This window comes from Coturnix japonica, chromosome 7 (genome assembly GCF_001577835.2).
Source record: "Coturnix japonica isolate 7356 chromosome 7, Coturnix japonica 2.1, whole genome shotgun sequence".
NCBI lineage: Eukaryota > Metazoa > Chordata > Aves > Galliformes > Phasianidae > Coturnix > Coturnix japonica.
The window spans coordinates 9,181,638-9,198,046 of record NC_029522.1 but is presented as its reverse complement, the minus strand read 5'-3'; the positions used below and the strand labels follow the sequence as shown (position 1 = coordinate 9,198,046).

The 16,409-nt window shown below is 44.8% G+C and overlaps 1 long non-coding RNA gene across 1 annotated transcript in view; it reads left to right on the top strand.

Annotated features, from left to right (window-relative positions):
- Window positions 1-14,392, top strand: part of LOC116653701 — a 163,193-nt gene extending 148,801 nt beyond the window's left edge. Inside the window, exons 3-5 of the long non-coding RNA XR_004308078.1 lie at window positions 6,271-6,416; window positions 11,276-11,361; window positions 14,216-14,392. This is a non-coding gene — a long non-coding RNA (uncharacterized LOC116653701). The remainder of the gene's footprint in view (window positions 1-6,270; window positions 6,417-11,275; window positions 11,362-14,215) is intronic.
- Window positions 14,393-16,409: the final 2,017 nt, after the last annotated feature.

The following is a 16,409-nucleotide window of genomic DNA, read 5'->3' as shown; positions in this document are numbered from 1 at the left end:
AGAGCAGAGGTGCTCTGGAGGAAGCCATCTGCTGCCTCGTGAGTGTCCAGCCCCCGCTGCATGCTGGCTGCCTGCAGAAAGGCCACGGACTGCTCATGGCAGGCCCTGCATGCTGGGGGGCTCAGAGGGCCCACCGTGCCATGCAGAGCCAAGCACCGACCCCACAGTACTGCCACCGTGTGCCGCAAAGCTCTGCGGCAGCATCTGCAGCTCCGTGAGGCACAGATGACAGGTTAGATATGCCTCGAGCACCCCAGAAGTCCCTGGACTTGTCATTTCTCCAAATTTCGGTATGCAAGAAGAGTCTAAAAATACTGCATGTTCTCAGGAAAAAAAAAAAAAAAAAGAAAAAGAAAAAGAGAAAGAAAAAAGAAAGGTAAATAAAATTGAAAACCATTAAGAATCGCTAAGAATGCTCACCATGACCATGCCTAGAACACAGGGAGTGTCCACTGTCAGGAGTACATGCTCTCCCTGTTTTAACCCACACGAATTGCACTTACAACTTCCCCTGACAGACACTGTCTCTATAAATAAGTCCCCATCACCTCCTCCGGGTACAATAACACAGTACACTAGGGGTGTCAAACATACGGCCCATAGGCCAGATCAGCCCACATATGTACTCAGAGCTGACAGAATCTAATCTTTCATCTCAAGAAAATGAAGTCTCTAGACCTCAGAGTTTTGAAGGGAAAAAAAAAAAGTCTTATGAAAGGAAATGAGAGTAAGTTTGGGAACATCTGCTGGCACAGGGCAACAGGGCATAGGGCTGGAGAGTAGGAACTGGCCATTGGCTTCACTAGAATGTCAGGACTTGGGCAGGATTATTAAGCCTCACGTTGTCTCTCTGGCTGAGGGACCGTAGTTCCATACAGCACCTCAAAGAAAAGATCAGTGTACATTTATGGCTGCTTAACCACTCGTTCTCTTTTGCTGACACAGTTACTGAAAATAATTTCCCTCAGTGGTCCTTATTTCTTGTTTTCCTTTGGCATCCCATCAGTCTGCAGAGATGATCAGCCAAGATCCTTGGGATGCAGCTTTCTGGTCAACCCAGTAACATTTACCTCCATCTCCTTCACCTTTTCTGTGCATGACTGGTGCTAAGAGCTTGCTGTACAGCTGGTGGGGACCCATGGCCTCAAGCAGTGCCAAGACCATTGCCTTATTTCCAGGGGAATCACCCTACCTTGCCTGCAACAACAGGTTAAAGGCCAGGACTCCCGCTTGCCCTGTGGCCAGCGCTTACCTCCAGCCCTTCTCATTCCTGCCTTTGGGCTCCCCAGGCATGGCAGTGATGTGACTCCAAGTCCTCACAGGCTTTCATCAGGCACACTATCCTGTTTAATCCCACCCCATCTCTCTCTCTGGTCACTCAGCCCCTTAGTGCCTGTTCATCTACTTCTCTGGAGCAAGAAAACACAGTCCATGCCCTCTTTTTCTCCACCTTCGTTGTATTATTCCATTCATCTACAGCATCTTAAGAAAACCCTTAAGATCATCTGTAACAAAGGATGTTTATGATTTTTAAAGTAGTGTTTTTTACTTTTTTTTTTTTATCTTATTTAATTTTGTTGTGAAAACTTATAGAGTAAAATGGGATTGTTTTATCTTGCAAAATTACTTGGAGTTTTTTATTTTGGGAAGTGTTGCTGTTTTGACCTGAAAAATGTGTTGCAGATACTATTTCAATGAAATACAATGGTTGTCCTAGTGCCCCCATCTAAATCAAGGGAAATCCCTCAGTCTGTTTCCTGAGACATCACTCTGCAAAGTGCACTGTCCAAAAGCATGTGCATTTGAAGCGGTATCGGTACCATGGAAGCCCAGTGATTACATTCTGCTCCTTGTTCCAAGCAAGTCTGATGGGGTCTTGACGCTGGCAAAGGGTCATTCTGCCTTCTCCCTTTCATGTACAATCCAGCTTTTCTGCTCAGTGCTCAATCCTTCATTCAGTACTAAGGGAGTCCTGCCATGCTTTGTTGGCTGTCCTGAGGGGCTCCGATGGCTCCTAAAGGCTGTTCTTGTTGATGTAAAGAGCACCTTCTCACACATGGCTGTTTGGGCATATGTAGCCATTTCAGCTCTAAACTAGTTGCTCCCATATTGAAGCACCATCATAAGGCATCAGCAGGAAGCTAACAGTTGTGTGTCTTACTGCTCAGCCTCATTTAGGATACACAGTCACTCAGCATTGCCTCAGAACTTTACTGGGGAGAAATCATCAAGATAGATTTGTTTCAGCCACAATACTGAAGTTGCTCTTCATTTATAAAGTCAGGTTGTATCTGCAATGAGACTTTAGCACAAGGCGTAGATTGCAGGCCAATATACCATGTTCATAGGGGCTGGAAAAACCAAAATTACTTTATTTTTGACCCTTGAAAGTTTCTGATATCTCCATTTGGTTTGGATTTTCCCAATCTCCAACATGATGCTGTAGCTGAGTAGAGCATATGGTCCTAATAGATATTCAGTCCAGATGTTAGTTGTCTAATATGTATCCTGAACGGCTGCGTGAAGCAGCATATAAGGAAAGCTGGTGGAGCAGTTAAATAAGGAACATACACATTCCAGTATTCTCACCAGTTTACTAAAGTTAAGAGTTCCAGATTGCAATACCTCCGGTTCTGTCACTTTGAATTTCTGGGAAATGTTAAGAGCATGAAACTGGCTGTACGCACTCAGAGCGGATGGAGAATGGGCCCACCTGAAACCCGAGCATGATGGTGAGCCCTCAGCTCACAGTGTGTCCTGCTGAATCCTGTCCTGTGTGTCCTGCCCCGTCTGTCCCCGTGCCTCATGCCAGCTGGGAGCAGAGCCAGGCACTGGTCAGCTGCTGGTGCTGCCAGAGCTGCAGTAACTTGGTGGCTGAAGAGGTTTGGAGAAAGGGAAAAATTTCCCCCTAGCACCCTTTGAACCCAAGGCTGGTCCCTGCAGTGGCTGCGCATGGTGCTTTTAATTCTCACAGACTTCATGAAACCAGCAGTGGACGAAGAGGAACAGCACTGATTCCACTGTCAAGGGAAGGGCTGCACCCTGAGAGGCAGCAGAATGCCCCCCGCCAGTGGGAAGAGATGCAGTCAGAGCTCGCACACTGCTCGGCACAAGAAAATCCCACTGCAGATTACAAAGCCAAGGAAGCCTTCATGTTTTCCCTGCTGCTCAGAGAGCTATTTATATTTTAGTGCTCAACACAGCATGTAAGCTGAGAGCAGACCTGCTTTTCTTCTCCCATGCTTCTTCTGGCTGAGGTGGTGCCGGGGCTCCCAGGGAGCCTGGTGGGGCTGGAGGAAACCTGGGAGTGTGGCACATCCAGTCCACAGCAGCTAAAAGTGGCCAGAACACCTGGTGTTCCCTTCAGTCCCTTAGCTTTGCTGTAGCTGAGAAATAACCAATCTGAGATACTTCTTCAGTACTCTGGGTTAGATTTCAGTTTGTAAATGGAGATGGCAGTATATAATGGGCTTCTTTTAACAAATAAAAAAACCAAAACTATTTCTCCTCATCCTTTCTGTTCATCAGGAATATTCACTCCCTGTAATGACCATCCATAAACCATGACCAGCTGAAGGTCCCAGCCTTATTCCCCAAGTTCTCTCAGCCCAGCCCTTGCTCTGATTTCAGTGTAAGCAGGACCCCACACCAAGCGATAAGGCAAATTGCTTTATATTCTTAACCTGTGAGCACAGCGTACACAGCAAGGGAATTAGCCGCTTCAAACACAGGCACAGGTACACACTAACCCTCCTATTACTCAAGCAAACCTGAAAGTAGTTTGAGAGCTACAATTTTATTGACTGGGAAGTCAATAAAAAGGATTAGCTTTTAAGATTAACAGTAAAACTTGATTGCTTCTTTCAGCAGCTAACCTAATAATTTCAGGAGCAGAGGCTCTGGGAGCTGTAGATCACATAGAAAAACTTGGTGAACATCTTTGAAAAGGAGCATTTTTTTATGCATGGATGGAAATAATTTAAGCCACATAAAGCCTCGATATGCTCTCCTCTGTGTGGTTTTTCTCCTTGTCAAATAGAGAAAAGAAGACCTTGACCTTTTTAGGAACAAAAGGAAAGGGTTTTCTTTATGAGAAGTACTCTTTAGTGATTAGGTACAAGTGTCTCATTGTGTTAATTCTCAAGGTCTGTTCTTATTAATGTTCAATTGTTGATTAAAGGCATTGTCTGCAATTAATGCCTGTCAGTGGTGTTTACACATGATGATGATATTTCATCGGAGAAGGTAACCCTGTTAATAAGTTACAGCCCTGAGAAATAAGCAAAGGGCTAAGTGCTTCGTAGAGGCTGTTGATCACATACAGATGCTGCTGGGCATGAGGGCAGAACCTCGTGCATCACCCTGTTTGTTCTCACACAGGGCTTTGCACATCAGTGGGATTCTGCTCTGGAGTCATTCTGGGAAGCAGTGGGAGGGGGCTGCAAGGGGAAACATGGCAGCAGAGCTGGCTGAGGCCAGGCAGCAGCTTCTGACAGTAGGAATTCTGGGGTAAATGCCATGGGTGCCTGTGCTTAAAAGCACACAAGCCATCATTAAGAATCATTCCTCTTTGAGGAGAGTTTACTGTCCAGAGCCCTTGTCCATCCAGAAATAAACTGTGACAGGTTCACTGCAGGACAGATCTTTGTCATAGTGGAAAATGATCTCTAGAACAGAATACAGAAATGATTGCATTTTTTCAGTTCTGAACAAATACAGGTTCTCCAGTCAAGGCGCTTTCACGTTTCTGTCTTAGATTTGTCCAGCCACTGAGTGTTTAGTGTTCAGTCTTCAGATGTTGCTAGCTCTCTGTGAATGATGAAGTTGCTTGTTCCAGGATGGCAGAGTCTCTGACTATGGGAAGTATGAGGCCGTGTTTCCATGTAGAATGGTAAATGCTTTCGTTGTCTTGCCAGTCAAGTTACTAACAAAGCATTCTGCAGAGAACTGTGGCAAGTTTTGACATGGAAATCATTGTTGCTGCTTGATGTGACCAATCTGACCCACCTCATTTCTATGTTTCTCTGGAATCCAGCCGCTGAGTTCATGAACAGGAAGGTGCCCTTGCAGGCATGACCCTCAGCTCCATGTAGTCTGTTAACTTCAGCAGATGCTGAAATCTTGAGCGTCTTTTACTCCATTATCTTTGGCGTCTACTGCATAGGGAGCACAGCTTGCAGGCATGCCAGAGCTTCTGAATTTGCCCAGCATCTGCATTCCAGATAACCAAGACGCTTACTTCTTTAAAAAAAAAAATAAAATGGTGCCTATAAACCATCCTGGAAGTTTATGTTACATCAAAGTTTAGAAGACTGTATAACCATTTCATTCTGCTTCCAGACTTTCGTGCACAGTTCTAGGTTATCCTTTCTATTTTAGGAAAACCTTTAAACATAATTTGGGGTGACATAAAACAACCTCGCTGACAGCGTGACAAAGATAGTGCACCCTTTCAGAAAAATCAGTGTGTCTATTTAAATATTAGGCTACAACTTGTTAGTGAAAAATGTGTCGCACACAGCATTTTTTTGTGTGTGGGAAAATACTGTACAGATTTTGAAGTTTAACGAAGTCTGGCAAATTACAAATTAGGGTAATAATTCATGGGAGTAATAAAATATCAGACTTTTATTGCACTATTGAGAAGGGCATTAAAAAGCATCTGGGAACTTGAGGTTTGGGAAGATGGGCTTTGAAAGACTTGGTGGGTTAAATATTAATGTAGAAAACATGGGATCTCTAAATGCCTGGAAATATGCTAATGGGGCTTGATTCAGCCAAGGATCAAGTGCTGCTTTGGGGTGCTGAGTGTCTCCAGGAGCTCCTGTTGACAGAAGGAAGCTCTCTTCTTACCTTAATTCCACTCATATTTTTCTGTTTGCTATTTGTTTAGATGCTGCGGTCTCAAGGGAACTGGAGTCCTCATTCATCAGCCATTTATTGTCTGTGCTGAGGAAACCAGCCCTTGTTGGCAGTGGAAATCTCCAGAGGTGTATGGTTTTTTTTGTGATTTATGTCTTTTTCAACATGGAGAGCAGTCCTTCCAACCTGTCTTTTTGAAGGCACTGTGAATGCAGAGGCAGACTGGTGAACTCAGACAAGCCAACTTTCTGCCACCGCTGCAGGGGCAGTTCTGGCTTCTCATCTCACTCTGGCTGGCTGACTCCTGCAGTGGCAGGTCACTGGACCTGCACACCTCTGCTCTTGAAACACCTTCATTTTCTTTGCACTGTTATTTTTTAATACTCTACTCCTATCTCTTGACTTCAGGTTGCTGATGGAATTCCTGTGCCAAATGCATAATTGAGGAACAGCAGAGAGCTGGAAAAAGGCTCCAAGATAAGGGATCTCTGGCCCTCACTGGCCACCAAAGAGCTATTGTGGAAATCTGGAGATACCAGCACCATCAGTGCAAGGTAACGTAGGCCTGCAGGACTTCAGGGCCTTTGTTAGCACTTGTCATGGAGCGGAGCAGGTAGGGGGGTTGCGTATTGCATTTCCTAAGACAGAATAAATATATCTCAGAGTTCTGGCATTGATTTTGACAAAGGATTCAAGAAGCTGCAGCTGTGCTGGCTTCCTCGTCCCCTCCCCCACTTTATTACAATGCGTGTTGTTCTGAAATACTCAATTCAGCTATAAACAATCTACTCTATCAACAACATGCTTTTGCACTTTTTGAAATGGTGCTTTGAGGCAGATAAATGAAAGTAAGTATGGCAGCTTGCCAGTAAAAATCCTGCAAACTGTATCATCACAGGGGCACTGACTAAGACAGCACATTATTTTATTTACTGTGGAAACTGAAAATCCATTTCTGCCCATACAATAGCTGTTTATTTCATCTTTGCTTGATGTTTGTTCTAATCTTACTTGACACTTCTAGATAGTAATGGTTCGCAAGCTGTTCAGATCAGTGCTCGCAGGGCTCCATCAACCAGCACTTCTTGCTGGTGGTAGAAGTCCAGCACCTTCTCTTCTGACACAGCAAGGGAGACCACCTGAGGGCTGGGCACCAGCATGGTGCTGGGATGGCTGCACCAGTTCCAACCTCTGTCCTGGTGTTTAGTTTGCACGTGTACTAGCCACGATGGGCATAGGACATATGCTGTGAACGCTTTGCTTTGCAGGAGGCTAACCTGGGCAGAGGTGCTCCTCAGCAGTTGAGTTTGTCTTTCTAGATGCTCAGTTTATCAGAGGTTGACATTAACAGCGGTTTAAATTCCAGGCATCCCATACTAAACAAAACTGATTTTGTAATGAAGAGAGACAGGATGGCCAGTGTGTTCCTGCTAAGGCCTGCTGGGCTCAGCCTGGAGTCAGTGATTTCCTAATCCCAGCAACGTGTCCTCTGGTGGCGTGGTGGCCCGTTCCCTGGCTCCCATGCTGGTGGAGCAGTTCCTGCGCCACTCATCACAGTGGCTCAGAGATGGGAGGAAACCTGGCTGGGGAAGAATGCTGAAACCATTTCAAAAAAGCCTCTGGAGAGAAAATTAGTAATATTTTGTTTTCCTGAATACTTTCATTGAAATGTAGGGAAAATAATTGCAGATGAAAGATCTCTGTTTTTGTTATTCCATTCTTTGTTATTTGTTTTTGCATCCTTGCTTTCCTCTTTTTTCTTTTTTTTAAATTTATTATTTTTTAATATTCTTCCTCCCGCTCCTTTCCTGCCTCTCTTTTGTTACACTTTATTTCATTTGCCACCACAGAAGAAGTGAGGAGGGCAAGGAAGGGAAAGAAAAATGTAATTAAGTAAAGAAAAAGAATGTTTCCAAATTTCTTTTTGCAGATCTGGTGAAAACAGTTTCTTTTGTTAACTTTCAGATCTTAATGATGGCCTTTTATGAAGAAAAATCAACTGAAAATGATTCTAAGCAGCTGTATTTAACTCTTATTTGGTTCCTAGCTGTGTTGGGGAAATGCCATTTTATCCTGTGATATAGCCAGAGGCTCCTCTGGACATGTTTTGCTCCGAGGAGTTCTCCCTTCTGCTTATCCATTATGCTCCATCATGCTGAGCAGACAGGAAACTCCTGAGGAGTGTTTGTAATGTTTTTTTGTCCAGCTTGTCCTGTTCATAAGCTTGTCTGTACTACTGCCTCTTCCTGTGTCCCGTTTGTTAAAGCTTGTGTTTTGGGCATAAACACATTCCTTTCACTGACACTTCATGATGCTGCATATTCTATATTCATGAGGGAAAAGATAATTGTATTTAAGGAGATGCATCAGAGGTGAAATAGCAGCTGAAGAGTCTCTGTATCCTGAAGCAGGGAAGTACAGAACTTTGTGGCACCTGGAAAACTTTCTGAGTGGACAGAACAAAGCACTTGCAAAGCCACTGCCCACACAGGCAGCAGCTGCTTGACATTTACAGTAGAGAGGGTGATTGCACAATACAACTGAGATTCACCAGCAGCAAGGCTGGTAATAGCCCAGTTGTGCAAAGCACTGGCCCCGGGGAGGCAAAAAAAAACTGGCAGTGGCAAGGCTAAAAAGCTGTGTATTGCATGAGACTGGCAGCCGAGCTGGGGAGGACAGCCATGACAGAAAAGGGGTGGCTGAAGATTAATATGAATTATACTCGCTGTAGAGACAGGTTCTTACAGATGTGTGGGTCCAGCTCTGCTTTTACCAGTCACTCTTAAATGCAAATTTCCATCTGGGAACAATCCATAAGGTGAATGTGCAGAATTGCTGAGCACTTTCAGATGGGTGTCAGGCTGGTAAGTGGGTGTTGTTCTTCATACTACCAAATGCAGGATATACCTGGGTGCCTGCATTTTCCTCTGCTTTATCTGAACTTGAATCTATTCAAAGTAAACCAGAGCTGACAATTACACATATGCAGTGTACACTTGAGACACACAATCGTATTTACAAATCAGCCTAGGGGACTGAAATGCATGTCGTTGATTAATTTTAGTGGTAAAGAATCCAAATCTCTTACACAGCCTTGCAGTAAAGCTGCAAACATCAGCTATACTTAGTTGCAGTGCTCCTTCTTACTTAGATTTCACAGAACACTTGTTGCATCCCCAGAGCAAACTCTAGGCAGAAAAGGGCTGCATTTCAGACCAAGTGGCTGACACAGTTCAGTAGGTAGTACAGGAAAGCCTGGAGAGGGTTTGCCCATCCTGGTGGTGTGTGGGATGTGGCACCAAAGTAGGGCAAAAAAGCTCAGGAAATGGAGGAGTAAAGTTTTGACTTTTTTAATGTTGTCCTAGTTATTATACAAGCACATTCTAAAATGGCTGGTAGCATACTGACCACACAAGAGCCAGAGCAACCCAACACAACTGCTGTGACAGAAAAACACAAAATGGCATGAAGTCTCTCAGAAACTGCAGCTTCTTTCATCCAGAAAGCAATACAAACTGTGCTAGGTGAGTGTCAGCTTGGAAGGCAGAGATGCTCCAGCGCAGTTCCCACTCTAATGAAGTTCATGGCTTGGGGAATGTTTGTTGCCAGCCTGTGTGGGGGATTTGGGTGTGGAAGAAAAGAAGAAAGTACCAAGGAAACCCCACTTTGCTAGGAATGCCTTTACTTGTTTTCTGACTGAAAAGCAAATGGTTCTGAGACCGCTTCTTCTGGCCTCGTATGTCAAATCGAGCAGTGTTTTCTCCTCTCACATACTGAAAGAATCACAGAATCATACAGGCTGGAAGGGAACCCTAAAGATCATCTTATCTAACCCTCTGCTAAAGTAGGTTCCTTACAGCAGATCGCACAGGAATGCATTCAGGTGGGTTTGAGTATCTCTAGAGAAGGAGACTGCACAACCTCCCTGGGCAGCCTGTTCCAGCACTCTGTCATGGAAGTTTTTCATCATGTTCATATGGAACTTCCTGCGCTCCAGTCGGTGCCCTTTGTCCTGTCACTGGGCACCACCAAAAAGAGCCTGAGATTCCTCGCTCCTTCCAGAGCATCAGGGATCTTCCAAGGAATGAAATCTCTGAAGGCATAAAGAAATAGTGGGCATTGCCAGGTGTCATGTGTGACAGCACACCAACATCACCTCTGCCCTTGCTGAATGTTCCTTGTCCCCTCAGTTGGGAGCTGGTGAATGATCACCATGTTCAAATACACAGTGAGGCACTGTCAGAAATTACTGTAATGACATGTGTCCTGCTGAGCTGTTGGGACAGAGCCTGACTGCGCTACAAAAGCATCCCCATGTGCATTTATGGGGATGACCTCTTCTGGAGCCTTCTCAGCTCAGCAGGCTGCATAGGATGGCCCCAGGAAGGACTGTGAGTGGGGGGCAGTGAGCAAGCTAGGGATCTCTGCAGGGAGGACAGTTAGAAATTCCCACTTGGGCACCCCACACATTTTGCGAGGGCACCATTTTGTTAGCAGGAACCATGCTGGCACGTGCTCAGGGAATACACTACTGTGTGACCCACATAAGTTACTTATTAGGTCAATTAAGATGTGAAATGTTAAACATTAAATAAGGTAAAGTGAAATTATGAAATCATAAACAGTGAGTCTGCAGAAAGGAAGAGGCAGGAGGGTCCAGGACAATGGCCCCTCACTGCTGGTGGATATAATGCTTCTGCAGCACTCTCCATTCCTCCAGGGGGTTTCAAGCCCTCCCTGATACCAGCCATGCCCCAAAACTTGTCAGAACTGGGCTGTGGGGGAAGTGAGCTTAGGCAGGGAGGGGAGAGTGAGCACTTCCTCAGTCTGCAGCCAGAATCTGCTGCCTAACAGAAAAAGGACAGCGGGATTTTCCATGCAACAGAGACTGAGTGTGACTGCTGGGGGCGAAAGCAGGTGGGGAGATTAGACATGCCTGATGCTGAAGAAAGCATGTTTGTGCTTAATACATTGGAGAAATTGTTCAAGAACAGTTCATCCATGTGAAAATATGACCCTTGTAATACTGCCAAGGTCAGAAAAACCTGAGGAGATCTGCTGAGTAAGAGCTGGTCCTGCGAGGAAAAGCTGCCCAGAATCAGCAAGACCACGTTGCTGGGGCAGCTCCCACCAGGGTCCCACCAGGGCAGTGGCAGAGCCTCTGCAGCTCTTTTCAGTGCTTGCTTGTGCTCTATTCACAAGAACTAATGTTCCAGGCTTTCTCCAGCCCACCTGGCTTTGGGTTCTTCAATCACTTCTGAGTCTGAAAATCACATTGCTCCAGAAAGGTTCATGAAACATCTAGGAGGGAGTTGGATCTTCTATAGTTCCTCTTTCCATGCTGTTTTCTTTGCCTTTTGCTCTGCTCTAAAAATGATCAAGTTATTAAACTGCTTTCCTTTCTACTTGTCAGGGCCAGCTTGAGGAAGAAGGAATTGCAGCTCTTCCTGCCTGCAAAAGTATGACGGCTTGGAGGGTCCATCTGCAAATCCTAAAGAGGTATGTGAACAGTTTGGGGCAGTCCTGGGGAGCACCAAGTGCCAGAAGGAGGGCACAAGCTTGTACAGAAACATGATAGACAGAGAGACAGGAATGCTGTTCCTCTGAAGTCCTTCTTTAGATTTCCATAAAGACTGACTATGAAAGACTCATAGCCACTAAAAGATTTGGGCTGAAGTAATAGCAAAGCACTCTTGTCAGGCAATTCAGAAACACTGTGTGTTAGAACTCTGCCATCCCTTGGTCAGGTAAGCTGTGTGCGCGCAAGCCACAGGGCTTGGAGAGGCCAGGTTGGTGTCCCATCACTGTCACGGCAGCATCCTGTGAGATGTTTGTGGGAAGAACATCTCTGGAGATTGTCTGAGGCCCTGTGAAGGGGGGAAAAAAAGATGAACTAGCAAAAAGTTAATTAAAACTCTTATTATGAGGTGGAATTTAATACTTTAAAAAATGCGGTGTGACACAGTGCAGCACTGCAGCTGAATTAATCATGAATGAGGATAGTAATTTTTAATTTTTGTGTGCATGAGAAAAACACTCAACAGATTTGACAATTAGAGCAGGGTAACAGCACTGCATGGCACAATGTGAAGTAGTTTTTCCCAGTGGTTTTTGAGAGAGAGCTAAACAGATGTGCTCAAATATTTACAAGTGCACAATATTCACATGCTTTTCAAATGCTGACCCTGCTGATTCGCAAAAGTCTGCTTCAATCTGGAGACCAGCTACTGCAGTGACATGGGCTATTTATCATCGGTAACACAGCGGCACTACTGCAAGCTCCCAGCGTACTGGCGTGCACAGTCATCTCCTGCTCTACTAGCAGTGCTACACCACCTCAGCAGCTCATCTGAGTCACCAAGGTGGACCATCACACACCTGGAAGCAGCAGCTCCTGGTGACTCAGCCCCAGTCAGGAGCCTGTGGGGCAGGAGGGGCTCTTGTGCCACACCGTAGCAAAGAGAAACAGAAAATAGCAGGGTTTGGGGCTTTGTGGGAGGATTTGAGGGAAACAGTCCCCTGAGACATGAGTCAAAATAGAATCCAGCTCCCTCCTGCTCGGCTGTGCAAGGAGGTCAACTGACAACAGAAACTTATCCCACTCTAAAAGCAGCTGTCTCCTGAGAAGATGCACAAAAAACACACATCTTTCTTAACGTTAAACTTGCATTATAATGCCAACTGCAATTTTGCTATAATTACATTTCAGTAGAAAGATTAGATCCATGCAGACCTGTGTGCAGCACTGATACCACGTGGGTCGCAGAGCTGCTTTCTGTCTTTTCTGACAAGCAACTGCCACAATGTTGAGCTCGAATACTGTAGCTTCTATTTAGTTATCTGCTCTAAACTACTTATTATCTGATAAGAAATGATGCAAAAATTCTCTAATGGAGATACACACAAAAATATACCGGTACATCCAAACTACTGTGCTTGTTGAGGACCATGGTAGGAAATACCTGTGTAGGTTCTGGGAAGTGCTTTGTACAAGGATCAGGAGAAAAGGGGGCATTTCAAATTCAGGACTTTTGGGTTAAACTTGTGCTCTGCCCGAGGCTCCCTGTTAACCTCTCACAAGTCCTATTCTTTGAAGCACACCTTTGAACATAGTTTCACACCAGACCAGGTACACTGCGCTGGCACCTTCTACACAACTCATGCACCCAGCCCCACCCTGAGAAGCAGTCCTATGCTGCTCTTTGAGGAATACTGCTTGATTTACTGACCTGCACTGGAGCTGGTAGATACATCTACTCCAGCCAGGCAGGGTTCTTCCTTGCTTTTTAGCCAGGTCCAGCTCTTCTACCAGCTTAGGAATACCTTCAGTTGAAGGATAAGGGGGCAAGGTCACTAAGGCTGCAAGGCTGCACCCATTCAGTTCCAACTGTGTCCAACAGGCCTGTGTTGCATGTTTGCACTATGCAGTTCAGTGAGGTGAACAACTAATCACCTGCATCAAAGTGATCACTGAGAAGCCCAGTGTATTTGGCCACATGTGTCACTTAGCTGTCCTCAGTCACACTTCAGTTTAGAGCTGACAACACCAGCTAGGATTGTCCATGTCTCTACCAGTGCAGGGTGTTTCATTGCCTCATTTTACTCAGAAGGTGCCCAAAGAAAAGTCACGTTTGTTCAGCACAAGCTGTATTTGGGGAGGATCAGGTAAGCCAGATGGCAGTGTCAGTGATGGATGGTACAGATACCGTAGGGCTATGCCTGAATATCCTAACTGGGAAAGCTGAGCTGCGCTGTACCTCATTGAGATATTGACTATTGCAGCAGTTGCTTTACACTGTTCAATTGGCTGTGTAATTGCTTTCACAAATTAAACAAAAACAATGGTGAAAATATGTAAAATGTCACCTGGGCTGAATTGTGGTTCAGTTCCCCAGTGAAAATGGGTCTGGCAGCTTCCCCTCACTTCTTATCTGCTCAGTTTCAGCCTGAATGCTTTTCTGCTCACCAGCCCAGGATGGTGCTGCAGGTCAGGTTTTAATATGTTATTGGTGCTGCAGTGTGAGAAGCCCGGCTTACCTGGCGCAGGCTGGGGTTATTAGCCCCGTTTTCCAAGCCTTCCCAGTCATCCCATGCCTTGTCTGGTTTTTGGTTTGCTGTGGTTGCTCTCTACTTTGCAGGGCAAACATGCAATGCTGCATTTTCTTCTTGAGCTTACATTTCTTTTGTTGTAGCATTTAGCCCTCTAAATGTGGCAGTTGTTCATCTAGTGAAGGCAACCGAAGGAATGAGAAGGAGCCACATTCTGCAACTGCAGAATGCACATCTGCATTTCAGTCTTTTTCCACTGCACATTTGTGGAGGTTGGACTTATTTTCTTTCTCTCCTTTTCCAGCCTGTTTATGTAACTTGATGAAGTCACCTGAGTTTAGGAGCAGCGTGGAGCTACTGCATCCAACAAAGCATCAAGAGACGTCACAACCCTACACAGAGTAAGTGCAACTGCAGCGATCCTTCTCACAGGTTTTCAAGGAGCAGAGTAATCCAGAATGCATTATGTCCTCCCAGTGAAACTGAGCCTCAGTACCATTGAGAGTCTGAGCTGCCACAGCTGGAATCACAACCACAAAGATACAGTGTTTTCTGTCAGGCAGGCTGGAGGAGCCCATGTTTCTCATCAGATAGATATAGTAATGCTTTTTAATACTTTTTAATAGTTTGCAAAATTATGATAAGCTCTGCAAGGCCATTTAAAATGGATAATCTTCAAGTGGTGTTAAGGATTAAAATGGGTCTGCCTTGAATGCCTTAATGGGCCCCTCACAGGCTGTTCAGCGTTATCAAAAGGTGATTTTAGAGTTTGTAATAAATATGTTCCTTTGGGGAAGATTAGGAGACGGGGTGGGATTTGCCATCCTTCTGCTACCTCCAAATTGCTGTGCTCTAACTGAATTAATTTCCGTCGGTCTTCCTTGAACTCCAGAGTGCCAGTTCACTTCTGTCTATTGTGCAGTGAAGAGGTTTGTCCTTAGGGGGAAATGTTTGCTCCAGGAGCTAGGGCGATTTCGTATTTGATTATCAGCCTAGGAGAAATTAGTCAAATAAGGCTTTGGCTTAGTGAACACTTACGTGTATGTTTAACCTTCCGTTCCTGAAGAGTCCTTTATATTTCAAAGTGCAATAAAATAAAGTGTGCCAGCAGAAATCTTATGGGGACTAGGGACTATGAGAGCTATTTATTCTCAAAGCAGCATCGACTGGCTTTATTCAGAAAGCTTTCCTCAAGCTAGCTCTGCTTTTTCTGTTCACTGTCCATCTCCTTGGCTTTGTTGCTGTCCCAGCCTCCATTCATGTGACTTTTCCCTCAGAAAGGAGAGAAGGAACAGTTTAGCGAGAAGCTTAGGATAAACATAAAAATAAATTATTTTGGTGACTGTTGTGTCTGTTGAGATCCCTTTTAAGCAGGTAGCAGATGATAAATTATTTCTTCTTATTGTGTTCTAGCCTTAAAATGGCTGGGCCTGAAGTTACTGGGAGATTTAGTGTTTAAGAGGAAACAGGTAAAGTTAGTGAAAATACCCTCCTTAAGCATTCATTTGTCATTTCACAGTGCTCCATACTGACTAAGTCCGTGTACTTGGGCAACCAAGCTGTCAGAGTGGTACAGAAACCCCCATAATTATCCTTCACTGCAATCACTCTGAGGTCTCTCTTTATATATAAATACTGTTGCATGCTAGTTAATGGAGTTAAAGTATGATTATGAAACTTTCACATTTCCCAAAAAGTTGATGGATGAACAGCTTCGTATGGAGCCCAACAGAGAACATACCACCTACTGCGAGTGTCCTTCTAGCAATTAGCCTCACTGCTATTTCTGGCCGCCTACAATCAACTTGAACACTGAAACTTACTAATTTTCTGGGAACGGTTTTAGAGAGTGATTTCTTTTGGCTTTGCCAAATTTGTTTGATCTCTGCTAACTCTAAAGCAGTCTTCTATCTGCTTAGTTACTCATCAGCCTGAACTTTGTGGTCTGGACCCAGCATTTCCAGCAGTTTCATATGGTCTGATTTCCAATTATTTGCTTGCTGAGACACCGAAAACCCATAAAAGACTGAGTTTCTCCAGGTTTTGGTCTAGTGACCATTTCAAGGAATAACTGAGGAAGGGGTGAAGGGGGATCTATGGGGCTTCCATTGTGCTAACTCTGTGCTGCTGGTGCTCCCAGTTCACATAGAAGCTGGAACACATAGTTGGGCTTGGCAAACAACCCTGTCCCACCTATGGCTACATCTATCTGCTCCTTTTATTGTGACTGTCCCCAGCTAACTAATCCCAATTTAACTCAGCCTGAAGACGCATGCTTCCTAAATTTCAAATTTCAGATTTTGAGTCTGTAGTTAGTGCTTAGATCTCAACTATGGGGTTAAGCTCTGAGTCAAGAAATTAAAGTGGGCAAGCGATCCTATTGCCTTCTGCATTTCACACCCTTAAAGTTAATCCTGTTTTTAGACATGTTGATGAATCAGCCGAACATCCTACTACTGAAAGTGCAGAGATTTTACTTTGACAACATGAATAATTCT